Below are 13,237 nucleotides of genomic sequence, written 5' to 3' on the forward strand. Positions count from 1 at the left end.
GCCAGCATCTTTTGCAATGACCTTTTGTGTCTTGCCCTCCTTGTGCAAGGTGTCAATGGTCGTCTTTTGGATAACTGTCAAGTCAGCAGTCTTCCCCATGATTGTGTAGCCTACAGAACTAGACTGAGAGACCATTTAAAGGCCTTTGCAGGTGTTTTGAGTTAATTAGCTGATTAGAGTGTGGCACCAGGTGTCTTCAATATTTAACCTTTTCACTATATTCAGATTTTCTGAGATACTGAATTTGGGATTTTCCTTAGTTGTCAGTTATAATCATAAAAATTAAAAGAAATAAACATTTGAAATGGATCAGTCAGTGTGTAATTAATATAATATACAAGTTTCACTTTTTGAATGGAATTAGTGAAATAAATAAACTTTGATCATATCCTAATTATATGACCAGCACCTGTGTGTGTGTATATGTATATACACACAGTTTTTTTTTCTTTCTTTCTTTTACTCACCATTTATCATTATACTATATAGCTGGAAGATGCCGCATCTAGACAAAGAGAACATAAATAAATATTTTATTAAAAAGCATTTAAATAGCATTTTAAAATCCGAAATATACATTTTCAATTATTAACATTTGATAACAACAAATAATAACAATCATATATATATATATATATATATATATATATATATATACACACACACAGACACAGTAGTTTATCATATAAATTATACATGCTTTTACTCACCATAATAGTATACAGATGAAGGATGAATCATCTAGAGGGCAAAAAACATGAAAACAATTATGAAGCACAAAATATCATAAAAAAAAAACACCCAAGTACAAAAACCATCGATAAGATCTGTATAGAATAACATTGAAATTTAAATAATTTATAAAGGATATAATAATATAATATAAAAACATTTAAATGTAAAGCCTGTCACAAATAATATATACTAGACAGCTTGCTCAAACATTAACATAAAACCGAGAATACAGACTTCCACTTGACAAAAATTCCCTGCAACAACAGTGTGACAACTAGCCCCGATCGCGCTAAAAACACATTAGATCAACAGCGCAAAGTCCTGGCTTCTTTGGTTTTCTGGAGATGTCTCCATTTTGGACACGTCTCAAAACAATCTGACTTTCTCAATCAGTGCAGTAACCTTTTGTTTTAGTTAACACACTTAAACTCTGCTCTGAAGCTCTGTGATGAGAAAGCATCATGACAGCAGCTCATGAAGGAGACTGAATAGAGAAGTTACATACGGCAGCCGCTCAGCTTTAAACAGAGCTGGCAGTGATGAAGCATGTGCAGCAGGAGCTGATCTTTGAACACACCGAATGTGTCCAAGTATTGATTTTTGGGAATGCTACAGGTCTAAAGGGGATATTAATAGTGATTTTTTTTTGGTTTTGTTTTTTTTTGCAAGAATTCATTTTAATTAGTGCTATTTGCTAAGCAATCGCTATCATTATAACTCATACTTGAAAAAAATCCCTAACATAAAGTATTACTCTTTACAGTTTAACTCACATGAATGAGTTCTCAAATCACATCTCTGTTGAGGAGAGGTGCGCTAGTGCTTTCTAAGCTGCTGGATTTTCACCTGTCAGACGAGAAAATCCCATAGACTGACACTGAAGGAGCTACCTAGACAACAGAACGTTCTCACAACTTTCACTCATGCTTTTTTCAAATGTTAGGACAAAGTATTATTAAAGTAATGTTTATGGAACATTCTTATAACGTTATTAATATTTGATGTACGTCCTCAATATTTTATATAACGTTGAGAGAACGTTCGGAGATCAACATTCTTCGAACATCCTTGTAATGTTATTGCTTCTTAAACATCCTCCATGTTGAGTGAAAACGTTATTAAGAATAAAATGAGTATTATAACAAATGTTATATTTGGGGTGAAAATGACGTTTGTAGAATGTTGTAAAATAAATTTTAGTAACCTTTAAATAGCGTTCTAATAATAAGAAAACTGGACATTTTAACGTTATTAGAGTATTATAATAAAATAATTCCTTTTATAAGTGTTCATCATCTGTTTGACTAGGTCTTCAATTGATTTTTCAGTAAATTTCTGACATATGCACATAAACTGACAGTCATTATCACTGATAAGCTACTAATAAATATTGTAGAAACTTAATTTTCAGTAAAGTTGCTTTGCATGCAATTTGTATCGTAAAAAGCACTAGACAAATACACTTGAAGTTGAAAAACTTGAATGAAAAATAAATAAATAAAATAATTTTCTATTTTGAGTGAAATAAAGTTATTGAAATGTTGTAAGAAATATTTTTTGTGACATTTAAATAAATGTTATAATCACGGAAAGAACATTTTAACATTTATGTAATATTTAAATGTTTTTATAACCTAGATTTGTCACCTGGGTATGTCAGGCATTTCTATAGACCAAAATATGACCAACCACATAGCAACACCCTGGAAACCTGCCACTGTAGTGTTTGCATGTGCAAGAACTACTCAAATTTCCTACATAAAGCATAAAAATGTAGTCAATAAATGTTATTACATTATATAAATCTCAACAGATCATTAGTTAATGTACATTCAGAGAGCTGCCATGAAACTTTGATATATTTCCATGCCTAATCATATCTGAATGTACTTGAGCTAATGATCTGTTAAGTATTGTTATAATGTTTGTTAATGACTTTTTAATGAAAGGCAGATCTTTAAGAAGATAATTTGCTTATGCAGAGCCATTCTATGGAAAACTGCGGGGAAATAATTTTGCAAATGCATAAATGAATCCATAAATAAATGTCAGTTTTCATGCCGACTTCAACATAGCTAACCATCAAAACATACTGATATGAACGCTGCCATTAAACTCCACAGTGGTTCGGCAGAACTGGTGACCATCTGACGTGCAGAAATGAAAGAACGTTCTCTCACCGCTAAACTCACATTGAGTCCAGACCTGCTGGAAGTAAATGTCAATCTATGAAATGACTTTAAAATCACTCTGAAATCTCTCCCGCCTCAAAGGTATGACATGAAAACCATTTTATATGAAGAACAGGCGAGCGGATGGCATTACTTAAGCGTGTATCCACTCACACACACACACACACACTATCTATATTGGAAGTTTAGTGATAAAACTAGTGTTATCCTGTGTTCATATCCACATTCTAGTGTAGCAAACTCCAACATATTAACCTGAATGAAAGTTTCAGCTTTGTCCCAAGATAACATCATTCTCCAGGCAGCCTACAAGATGAGCTGCCAGCACCAAACACACACACACACACACACTGAATGAGATAATTTCACAATCATGGCGTGTTTATCAGAAAAACAAGGAGAAAATTCTGTCTGTAAAAGCAGATAACAACCTCAAAAGGCCGAATGCCCCTGTAAAAACAAGAAACGGCCACAGATCTTGACTCTACTCAGATAAGCAGCGTGTGGATTTAATTTGTTACTTGGCTTTAGCGCGAGACGCATTCAAAGCTCACTCTTGGACTGAATGCATTTAATGCCATTGATTTGCTGTGGGGGGTTTAAAGCGCATTTGATTGACTTAATGAGAAATTGTGGCAGGTTTAATATTGCTGTAAATAAATCCAGTACATACAGCCTCCAAGATTAAAGTTAACATGGATTCACAATTCACCCAATTGAGTTTCTTTATACACATTCCTGCTCTTTTTCTGCAATTCATCAATGAATCTCATTGTAAGGGGAAAAAAAACAACAAATGTAATTTGCAGTAATTTGCTCTGTATGTTCAATGACTTCTCATGTTCTGTGTTTTGAATACCTTAGCAATTCAAAAATGTAAATAATGATTTTTAACAAAACACCTGCCACATTTTATCTCACTAAATGTCTTGTTGAATGCAGAACGCATCACAGTATCCTTTAGTATATTGCATGAAATTTGTGGAATCCATGTTACATTTTTACAAATGCTGTTTATGTGTATATGTATACTATATACAGTTTTTTTTTTTCAGATAGATAAGATAAGAACAAAATCTCAATCCATCTTCATATTATTTGTGACCGGTGCAGATTCACCCAGACACAGAGACTGACTCATCCTGAGAGACACCTGTGCTGTTTGCTACAACTATAAATATTATTCTTAGGGACAGAATTCAAAAGCAAAAGAGTAAATTTGTGGCGAGTCATTTTTCTCAATTCACCCACCATTGGCAGGAAAATACAGCAGATTGGCTTTTAATCATAAAAGCATTTTCATTCTCTCTTGCATTGAATAAAGCCAGCTTCATATCTCAGTGACTAACACCTTCTCTAATATTTTTCATCAATAGTTTTGCATAATTACTAGCCTATTACAAATATAATATTAAGCGCCAATATGCTGTGCTCCTCTTGTAAATGAGGCTGTTATCTGCTAATTTGTTTCTTTAGGGGCTTGATAGAAACATTCATATTGGTTTTTTTTGCTACAGAATGAAAGCGTAAGGTGCATGCACTGCTTTTGTTTCATAAGCTGATGAATTTGTATATGAATGGATTTATTCATGGACCCCCATCTAAGGCTGAATCAATTGAAAAAAAATTAAACATGCATGCTCTAGTCTATTCAGAGCGTTATGAACACACTCTTCATCTGTGCATCATATAACTAGTATCTCACACAACGTGCAAAACATTAAATGTACAATTAATAATAATAGAATTTGGAGTTTGTATGCTACTAACTAACAGAGTAATCATTAACATACTTATATAGCTTTTATTATCATGAATTAGATTTTGTTGTTTTTGTCATTTTTTATTAGGTTTTGTTTATACAAATTTCAGTTTAGTTACATTAATACTAAACTAAGTGCAAATGAGACTAGCTAACTAGCTGAAAATAAAATGTGCATTTTTTTAAATTTCTTTTATGGTTGTAGTTTTAGTTATTGATAATACATAAGCACTCTAACAAGCATAAACGTATACAGTAGCATTCTTTTAGAATTACATTATTAGCATATTCTTTAACATTTTCTGTTGATTTACTAATTTAACATTAGTTATGTCAGTTATTGTGCATTTTATGTCAAGTAAAAGTAACTTTCTTATGGTTTAGGATTAAACTTTACAAAAAGATCTCATTACTTAACTAATGCATTATTAACGAACAACAAACAATGCATTTATTTCAGTATTTATGAATCTTTTTAAACATTAATGAATAATAATACAGCAGCTCAGGTCGATTAAATAATATAAACGGATGCAACTTAATTTTAATAACGTATTAGTAAATTTCAAAATTAACATCTATGATTTGTTAACGCTTTAGAAGTATTTTTAATAATTAGTTCATGTTAACTAGTGCAGTTAAATAATATTAACAAATAGAACCTTACTGTAAAGTACTTTTTAGTTTTAGTCAATGATAAAACCCCTGTCACTAATAAACATAAAAATACATATTACATAGCACTGACAATGCATGAAGGGATTGCCTTGGATACATGTGGATTTATCCAAAACTAGGTAGTTTGTGATAAAGGCACTCTTTGTTCTCCAATGAAGCCTTAATAATGCCTGCCTTGGAGCCATGGGTCTAAATAGCTTTTTAGTGTTACTCAATCTCTCCTTAGCACTACAGCCAAATGTAACAATGATGAGCATCGATGGGAAATAAAATAGAGAAAAAAACTGCTAAATGTAATGCTAATTGATTCAACAGGTGCGCTCATTTGTGTGATTGACAGGCGATCACTATGGCAACAGAACACTGGGATGACAGCCAGAGACTCACAGAATCCCACACAGTACTTAGAGCTGTCACTCACACACACACACACACAAGTATCGATACATCTGCCAAACACACGGTCATCCAAATGTTCACTAAATGATAGTAAAACCATTCTCTCCAGCATCCGCTTCGCAAATGACTCACTGTCTGTTTACATGTGCACCAGCAGTGTGATTATACTCAGATGAAGATGTTTTAAATGACATGGGCGAACTATCAATTCCGTGTGCATGGTTGTTTTGTATTTCAAAACCCATTTTACAACGTAAAATGTTAATTTGAAATGCAACAGGCCTGTCTGTTGCCCGACTTTCCTCACTTTGTCCAAACGCTCCTAAAATTACCACCATTGGCTGAAACATGCAGCAGATTGGCTTTCAGTCATAATAGTATTTTTAATCTCTCTTGCATTGATTTAACCCAGCCTTATATCTCTGTGACTAACCCCTTCTCTAATAGGTTTCATCAATAGTTATGCATAGTTACAAGTATACTGCAAATATATCAAGTGCCAATATTCCAATAAAAATACCTCCATTTTGGCGCTTCCTTACATCAATGACACACTCTTTTATTGCTCTTTTTTTTGTGCAATAGCATTTATTACTATAAAGCTACAAATGGTCTAAATTGTACTTTCATTTTATTTCACTACATAAAAAAACTTCTTTACCTAATTAGCTGTTCCACGTCAAAAAGGATAAGCCTTTTACAAATTGTATGGCCTTTTAAAAATTGCTTGTAAATCTCTCATTATGGTATATGAACACCATATCTTGTATTCTTTTTTCGATTTTATTTTTTCAGTTAGCACAGGTTTTTGTATTTCTTTTTGAAACTGATTGCTCGTAGGTCTCACTGATGTGAGCTTATGCATCTCACTTCTTCAATGTAGGGTGTTCATTGAAAGTTAATATATAATGACATTATAAAAATGTCAAAATCTTGGGAATCCCTTCTTTACTTGAACACGCATTAATAAACATGAATACATGACATTACATGGCGAAAGTCTTTCAGGTTTGAAATATTTTTGTCCAGCATTCCAATATTAATACTTAGCCATGACATTTCTTTATATCCAGATACCTGTGCTATGTATCAGCAGTGTTTAGTAACTTGCATAATTGTTAGTCTCATGTATTTGTTGTATATAAGTGGTAGGTTCATTTAGAAAGGAACATTTAAATGCAAAAGGAATAAGAATTGGGGTGAATCAATAAATTATTAATAATTTACTGCCATTGTGTGGATAATATGTAATCATGTAATCCATAAAAAGTAGCAAACAGCTTAAAAAAAAGAAGCACATGACCTGTGCTAATTGAAAGAAAACGTTGACAAAAAATAAAATAAAAAATTGAATCCAATATTTGGTAATAACATAATGAGAGATTTATAAATAATTTGAACGCCAGTCATTTTTGACCGGTAACATCACATGTTTAACAAATTGGGAAAAATCTCCTAAAGTACAAAAAATATCCAAATTATACAAAGCAAAGTCAGTATGTTTTAGTTCAATGTGATAAAAAAAAAAATTAATAAATAAAGTTATCTGGGTCAAACTGACCAGAACACAACATTAGGGGCAACATTTATATTATTAATGATTATGGAAAAACACTTACCGGTACATGCTCTAAATTATCACATTTCCATGTCGACATTTATTTTTATAGTTCTCTAAAGACAATGTAGTGGACTTTATCAAGCTGTATGATATAATTAAAACCTGTTTTGATGGCTGTTAATTATTTTTATTTTGCTTTGTTTAGAAAAGCATGTCTAATCAGTTGAGAAAAAAAAATGACAGGCAATAAACAGGCACACTTAGTCAAAAGAAAAGCTCTAATTAGTCCAACACCATTTTTTTGGCCAAAACTAATGCGGTTCCTCTGTTGAATTACAATTCAGTTCCTCTTTGTGTCATTGCATGAGTTATCTGCGACCTGCAATACAAGCTGTCAGGTAAATATCTAAAAGTTCAGCTTCTACTAGCACCATCCACAATATTTACCATGATTAAAAAAAAGTTAAATAAACATAAGTCGAAGCACACTGCAGCAGAACAAGCAGCCACAGAGGAAGACATTAACCGTACCTGAAATCTAATGAGATCCACTGGAGCTAATGCATTGAAACTGCTAAATTCCCAAGGAAATGTTAAAAAAACAATGCTTCCTTCGGTTTTTACAGGCTGGATCCAAGCTATGCCCAAACTCATTCAAATTTGACTTGCATTGCCGAAAGCAGTCAGCCTCTTCCCAATTGGCATGCATTGCAAATCATCCAGCAAAGCCATGTACTGTATATTCATGAAAGGGAAACACAAGTCATATCTTGAACCTCGGGGAGATGTTTCAAACCAGTGAAATAATTACACAAAACAACCAGGAGATAGAATGTGTATGGTGATTTATGGTTCTGCGGGGGGCAAATCCGTAGTAGAGGAACAATGCGAAGACGCCTATTCATCAAAGAGGTGGCATCCATTTCTTCTAGCCGCTAGGTTTAGCTTTCTGCAGTCTACTCAGTAGAGAGAGCAATTATACTGTCCTCTATACATCAGAGTGGAAGGCCTGTGATTTATAGTCTCACACTGATCTGAAAGCAGGGTGCTAAAACGCCTAACCAATAAAGACATTTCTACTTTAACACATGACATTTTCAATTTACAGAACCGCATTTCTATAGAAACTATCACAATGGCTGGAGTGCAGTACGAGTCTCATAAGACAGGCCATTAAAACTTTAATCTGCCGGTGGTTAGATGTAAATAATGGCTTTCGGACTTTACGCAAAACATATTTTATATATAAAAAAAATAGACCATAGTGGAATTAAATAACACTTTTATAAAACAAAACAAAAAAGACAAGAAAAAGAAAATGAACAGGGTGGAAATTAAAAGCTAAAGTCAAAGCTAGGAAATTTTTTATTAATTGAAATAAATCTGAAATTAAATAAAATATAAATATTAGATGAAAAGTTTCTTTACCTTGGCAACTAACTGAAAGAAATGTTTCATGTGTTTAAATCTAAAACTTAAACTAAACTTGTAAAATAAAAATAAAAGCTAATTCAATATATTAATAAACTTACAGAAACTTACACTTACTTAATTTCAGAAAACATCAAGCACAAAGCAACTAATTGCACAAAATATCACAGATCCTTTGCTAATACTGACTGATGTGCTGTTTTCCCTCCAAAATGATGTCACTTACTGAAGGATGAGGTCATGAACTCATCAACTCGCCTTATTAAAGTATTTATTTATTTATTTATTTTTTAAAAGAGCGACAGAGTGGAAAGATATTGAAAACACAGGAAAAACCTATAAACTGAACACTAACTAAAACTATATTCCTAAGGAAACAAAAAAAAAGAGAGAAAAAGATTATGCTTTATGTTAGAATGACAAAAATTCTGCCCTACTATCAAAGCTAAATAACTGATCTATAAATTTGTGAGTTTAATATTTGACCTGTATATGTTTATGGTACATAATAAAAAATGTACCGCATTAAAGGAAAGGCTCTCCAAGGACGTCCATCTAGTGCACATATACACAAACCTAACACTAGATATCAGCGCAGACGGAATGCATGAGCACATCCCACATGAACAGCCCCTCAGGATCGCATGTTTGCAGATGCACCAAAAAAACACACACACACACACATATTAAGAAAAGTATAAAGCAGGAGATTATTAAATAATGCATGAAACCAGAACAGCGCATCAGACACGCACAAACACATACACGCGTGCTGTGTTTTCCCATTTGGTTCAGATCATCATCTCCTTTCCATTTGAAAGGCTCCGTTTGTCCCGGCTGCCATTTAATGATGCATGAAGGTCTCGGCAAAGCATGCCTTCTCCCCTCTTGAGGATGTCCCTTACCCACCAGATTTCTAATTAAAGCTGGCCTTGATAAGACCTCTCTGCATGATGCCAGACTTTGTGTGTTCAAACGATACTACATAATTGAATGATTACTAGTAGACAAACACTTATTTCTGGAATCGCACGGATGTGAACGGTGAAAGGCTGATGCAGCACAGTGTGATGCCCTGGCTCCAGGCGCTCTTAATGTACTTCACTCCGAAAAAAACAACAACACAAGCTTAAAGCACATCACAAAGCTCAGAGCGGTTTCTAATGTCAAAACCACGATTAATTGTGAAATGAAGAAAGAAGGAAATAAACGGATTTTCCTGAAGCATAACATCTGCTATGTTAGTAGCATGTAAGTAGTTTTCAATCTCCACGTTTCCAAAAACGATTGTTATCACATAAGTCCATTACCTGCTTTAACTTTAATGCATCTGCACCTGCTTTCAGTTCATTAAAGGACACTGAATTAATTATTTTAATGCATGTTGATTATTGTACACTATATTCGAGAAATTAAAAAGAAATTAAAAGTGTTCTTAAAACTTCTAACGCCAGAGTTCTCATTTAATTTTCAATAAAATGAAAGTGTTCTTGAGTCATGATACTGAGCAAGTGTTATTTTAGTATCATTTAAATAATATTATAGATTTATTAATAATTTTAAATAGCTTTTATTTGAATACTTTGTTTTGGTTTTATTTTAATTTATTCATATTTTAGTCTATATGTGTCATGTGCTTTTGTCCTTTACATTTTATAAATAATATTTATTTAATTTAATTTCAGTATTAGTTTTTATTTTATTTCCAGTTAATCATTTTAGTGCTTCAACTTGTGCAAAACTGAGTTTAAACATGAGTTCTTGAAGTCAAGATGGTAAGCCAGTGTTAATTTAGAATTGTATATATATATATATTATTATTATTTTTTATTTCTGTTCATATCTGTAGTAATTTTGGTTTTGTGCTTTTGTTATTTTAATAATTTGTTTAAATTACTTGTATATACTAATTATTTAAATTTTATTCTATTTCTGTTTTTATTTTAATTTTATTTACAGCTGGTAATCTTAGTGCTTCAACGTAAATTTAGTAAAAAAAATCACTGGTAAAGCAGTGTAATTTTACTAGTACTATATAAAAAAGTTCTTATATATATATATATATATATATATATATATATATATATATATATATATATATATATATACACATATATATATATATATATATATACACATATATATATATATATATATACACACATATATATATATATATACACATATATATATATACACATATATATATACACATATATATATATACACATATATATATATATACACATAATAACCCTTTGGTAAGTCTACAATAATGATTTATATCGATTTATAACTGAAAATCATTGTTAAAGGCTTGTCGATTTGATTTTGGGTGGAACTTTCAGGCTTCTGTCCATTTCAGCATCTTAAAATGATCCACATTGTGTGAACTCATGGTTACAAATATTCATGTGAACATTTCTGAAACTGTGTTTACCAAACTTACATTTACTTTTATATATTTATGGAAACTATATTCCAGTAGGAGCTAAATGTTTTAACGTTTAACATGCAGACAAAATAACATGCATTTTCCCATCTGCCAGTATTTTGGTGTTGGAGAAAAACTATATTGGCAAACGTTTTATCCTTCTTTGAGCTCGACAGCTCCCATAACGAAGCTCTTCAGCTCTATTTAACAGGCGACCCATGCACTGCATTGGGAAACGGGTGCTGGATCCATCTCAACATAATGTACTTGATCTTAAGATCTCCAGAGTGTATTTTGTAATGTTATCAGGAAGCCTGGCCAAAGACTAAAAAAAAAAATGAAAGGAGTGTGTAGGAGTGAAGCCTGTCACCAGATCTTCCCATGGCAGTCATTATGGGTAATGGGCGGCATTATTTCTCAGGCAGAACCGACCTGTCTGAAGCAAGAGCAGTTCATCTCAAAGTCATAAAAGCCACTCTCCATGTGCTGTACAATTTCTGATGACATGAGCCTTTTTCGCTGGAGAAGAGCAGGATCTGTCAAGCGGAAAAGACAGATTACAAATTTTCAAGTCAATAAATGATTGAGAGAACCAACAACTGAAATCAAAACCGAATATATTTATTTTCTTATTACACTCTAGTGCTCACAAAATCTGCATTTATTTGATCAAAAACGCATTAACAAATAAATAAAACATTACAATTCAAAATGATCTGTTTTCTATAAGAATATATTGTAAAAAAAAAAAAAAGACAGTAAAAAAAAACATTACAATTTACAACAACAGTTTTATATTAGAGTATGTTGTAAAATATATTGTATATAAGAATTTAATTTCTGTGAAACCATTCAGAATTCTCAGCATCATTACGCAAGTCTTCAGTGTCACATGATGAGTGTATAATTTGAAATAAAAATATCTGTGTCCTAATAATCAAAATGTAAAAACCTTGCTATTTGTTCAGATACCATAAGTTTTTATTAATATTTTTAACCAATTAAATTAGTTTTTAGTATTATACAAATTTGTGTATTTTTTCTGTGTTTTTGTAACTTTCATTCTTTTACAGTATGTTATGTTTATTGTATCCATTTATTTATAGTTTTAGTTTACTACGGTTACCCTGGTGACTTCAGCTCTATAGCCCATTTTCCTCATAGAATAACCTTTTTTTTGCTTTATAATAGGCCTATTACAAAAGCTTTGTAAGCATATGCAGTGTTTTGAAGCTCTGAGTTATTACTGTATTGTGTCAAACTCAGAGATTCTGTCCGCGCGGCTCGATGTCTGATCTGCTCTTGTGGATCAAACGGTTATCTCAGGACGTTATCCAAGCAGACCAGTGAATGGCTTTCTAACTGCAGTAATCTTCTCCTGTGCTTTCATTCCTCTGAGCTTCACAGATTCTGAGCGCAAATCATTTTGGATTGTATTATTGAAACTACAGAACGGAGATCACAACCTTGATTTGACTTCCTCTTCCTATCTCTATGTAAAACACATCATGCGTCATCTGAACCGAAACAGCAATTTTTGTAAAGTGTGTGAAGAGAGCAGTCAACACGGCCCGCAGCCTTGAGAACTGACTCACACACACACGCACACACACACACACACACAGCAGACCAACTCATGCATTTAAAGAATGAATGAAATTCCTCCTTCATTCCTATTTTCAACAAGAATTTCCATTACATTTTAATACATTTTCAAAATGTTCTTGTCATTACTGGATAAGGATTTCAATTGAAGTTAATCAAGTTTTGATACAATACTACAGAGTAGGCTGGTATAAACGAGTGTTATTTTAATATCATTGAAATACTATTACAGTTTTAATTAATATGTCAAAAATATCAGTCTTCTTTATTATTATAAAAGTGTCTATATAGATTGTATTTTTTATTTATTTTTTTCAGTTTAGGTTTTATTTAGTACATCAAGTTAAGCTATTTTTTAATTAAGAAATGTTACGTTTCAGTTAACATTTATTTTAGTTCAATGAATGAATGTTTTTTTGTTTGTTTGTTTTAAAATATAG

At 32.1% G+C, this 13,237-nt stretch overlaps 1 protein-coding gene across 8 annotated transcripts in view; it reads right to left on the bottom strand.

Annotated features, from left to right (window-relative positions):
* Window positions 1–13,237, bottom strand: part of LOC132095525 (beta-1,3-galactosyltransferase 1-like) — a 185,502-nt gene that overhangs the window by 4,481 nt on the left and 167,784 nt on the right. For all 8 annotated transcript variants that reach the window (XM_059500606.1, XM_059500610.1, XM_059500608.1 and 5 more), the window contains one exon: window positions 711–741. The gene's annotated coding sequence lies outside the window, so the exon portion shown is untranslated. The remainder of the gene's footprint in view (window positions 1–710; window positions 742–13,237) is intronic.

This window comes from Carassius carassius, chromosome 19, assembly GCF_963082965.1.
Source record: "Carassius carassius chromosome 19, fCarCar2.1, whole genome shotgun sequence".
NCBI classification, from domain to species: domain Eukaryota; kingdom Metazoa; phylum Chordata; class Actinopteri; order Cypriniformes; family Cyprinidae; genus Carassius; species Carassius carassius.